The sequence below is a fragment of the Pseudorca crassidens genome, chromosome 5 (assembly GCF_039906515.1).
Source record: "Pseudorca crassidens isolate mPseCra1 chromosome 5, mPseCra1.hap1, whole genome shotgun sequence".
NCBI classification, from domain to species: domain Eukaryota; kingdom Metazoa; phylum Chordata; class Mammalia; order Artiodactyla; family Delphinidae; genus Pseudorca; species Pseudorca crassidens.
In genome coordinates, this window is record NC_090300.1 from 96,538,311 (window position 1) to 96,540,941 (window position 2,631).

A 2,631-nucleotide genomic window follows, 5' to 3' on the forward strand; every position below is an offset into this window, starting at 1 on the left:
CCAGGTTGTCCATTTTATTGGCATAGAGTTGCTTGTAGTAGTCTCTTAGGATGTTTTGTATTTCTGTGGTGTCTGTTGTAACTTCTCCTTTTTCATTCCTAATTTTATTGATTTGAGTCCTCTCCCTCTTTTTCTTGATGAGTCTGGCTAATGGTTTATCAATTTTGTTTATCTTCTCAAAGAACCAGCTTTTAGTTTTGTTGATCTTTGCTATTGTTTTCTTTGTTTCTATTTCATTTATTTCTGCTCTGATCTTTATGATTTCTTACCTTCTGCTAACTTTGGGTTTTGTTTGTTCTTCTTTCTCTAGTTCCCTTATGTATAAGGTTAGATTGTTTATTTGAGATTTTTCTTGTTTCTTGACGTAGGCTTGTATAGCTATAAACTTCGCTCTTAGAACTGCTTTTGCTGCATCCCATAGGTTTTGGATCATCGTGTTTTTGTTGTCATTTGTCTCTAGGTGTTTTTTGATTTCGTCTTAGATTTCTTCAGTGATCTCTTGGTTATTTAGTAATGTATTGTTTAGCCTCCATGTGTTTGTGTTTTTTACGTTTTTTCCCTGTAATTCACTTCTAATCTCAGTGTGGTGGTCAGAAAAGTTGCTTGATATGATTTCAGTTTTCTTAAATTTACTGAGGCTTGATATGTGACCCAAGATGTGATCTATCCTGGAGAATGTTCTGTGCACACTTGAGAAGAAAGTGTAATCTGCTGTTTTTGGATGGAATGTCCTGTAAATATCAATTAAATCTATCTGGTCTATTGTGTCATTTAAACCTTCTCTTTCTTTCTTTATTTTCATGTTGGATGATCTGTCCATTGATGTAAGTGAGGTGTTAAAGTCCCCCACTGTTATTGTGTTACTGTTGATTTGCTCTTTTAGAGCTGTTAGCAGTTGCCTTATGTATTGAGGTGCTCCTATGCTGGGTGCATATATATTTATAATTGTTATATCTTCTTCTTGGATTGATCCCTTGATCACTATGTAGTGTCCTTCCTTGTCTCTTGTAACGTTCTTTATTTTAAAGTCTACTTTATCTGATATGAGTATTGCTACTCCAGCTTTCTTTTGATTTCCATTTGCATGGAATATCTTTTTCCATCCTCTCACTTTCAGTCTGTATGTGTCCCTAGGTCTAAAGTGGGTCTCTTGTAGGCAGCATATATATGGGTCTTGTTTTTGTATCCACTCAGTGAGCCTGTGTCTTTTGGTTGGAGCATTTAATCCATTCACGTTTAAGGTAATTATCAATATGTATGTTCCTATGACCATTTTCTCAATTGCTTTCGGTTTGTTTTTGTAGGTCCTTTTCTTCTTTTGTGTTTCCCACTTAGAGAAGTTCCTTTAGCTTTTGTTGTAGAGCTGGTTTTGTGGTGCTGAGTTCTCTTAGCTTTTGCTTGTCCCTAAAGCTTTTGATTTTTCCATTGAATCTGAATGACATCCTTGCCCGGTAGAGTAATCTTGGTTGTACGTTCTTCCCTTTCATCACTTTAAGTATATGATGCCACTCCCTTCTGGCTTGTAGAGTTTCTGCTGAGAAGTCAGCTGTTAACCTTATGGGAGTTCCCTTGTATGTTATTTGTCGTTTTTCCCTTGCTGCTTTCAATAATTTCTCTTTGTCTTTAATTTTTGCCAGTTTGATGACTATGGGTCTCGGCATGTTTCTCCTTTGGTTTATCCTGTATGGGACTCTCTGCACTTCCCGGACTTGGGTGGCTATTTCCTTTCCCATGTTAGGGAAGTTTCTGGCTGTAATCTCTTCAAATATTTTCCCGAGTCCTTTTTCTCTCTCTTTTCCTTCTGGGACCCCTATAATGTGAATGTTGTTGGGTTTAATGTTGTCCCAGAGGTCTCTTAGGCTGTCTTCATTTCTTTTCAATCTTTTTTTTTTATTCTGTTCTGCAGCAGTGAATTCCACCATTCTGTCTTCCAGGTCAATTATCCATTCTTCTGCCTCAGTTATTCTGCTATTGATTCCTTCTAGTGTAGTCTTCATTTCATTTATTGTATTGTTCATCTTTGTTTGTTTGTTCTTTAATTCTTCTAGGTCTTTGTTAAACATTTCTTGCATCTTCTCGATCTTTGCTTCCATTGTTTATCCGAGGTCTTGGATCATCTTCACTATCATTATTCTGAATTCTTTTTCTGGAAGGTTGCCTATCTCCACTTCATTTGGTTGTTTTTCTGGGATTTTATCTTGTTCCTTCACCTTGTACATAGCCCTCTGCCTTTCCATCTTGTCTATCTTTCTATGAATTTGTTTTTTGTTCCACAGGCTGCCTGATTGTAGTTCTTGCTTCTGCTGTCTTCACTCTGGTGGATGAGACTATCTAAGAAGCTTGTGTAAGTTTCTTCCTCATTGTAGTTTTGATTTGCATTTCTCTAATGATTACTGATGTTGAGCATACTTTCATGCGTTTGTTGGCAATCTGTATATCTACTTTGAAGAAATGTCTATTTAGATTTTCTGCCCATTTTTGGATTGGGTTGTTTGCTTTTTTGATATTGAGCTGCTTGAGCTGCTTGTATATTTTGGAGATTAATCCTATGTCAGTTGCCTCATTTGTAAATATTTTCTCCCATTCTGAGGATTGTCTTTTCATCTTGTTTATGGTTTCCTTTGCTGTGCA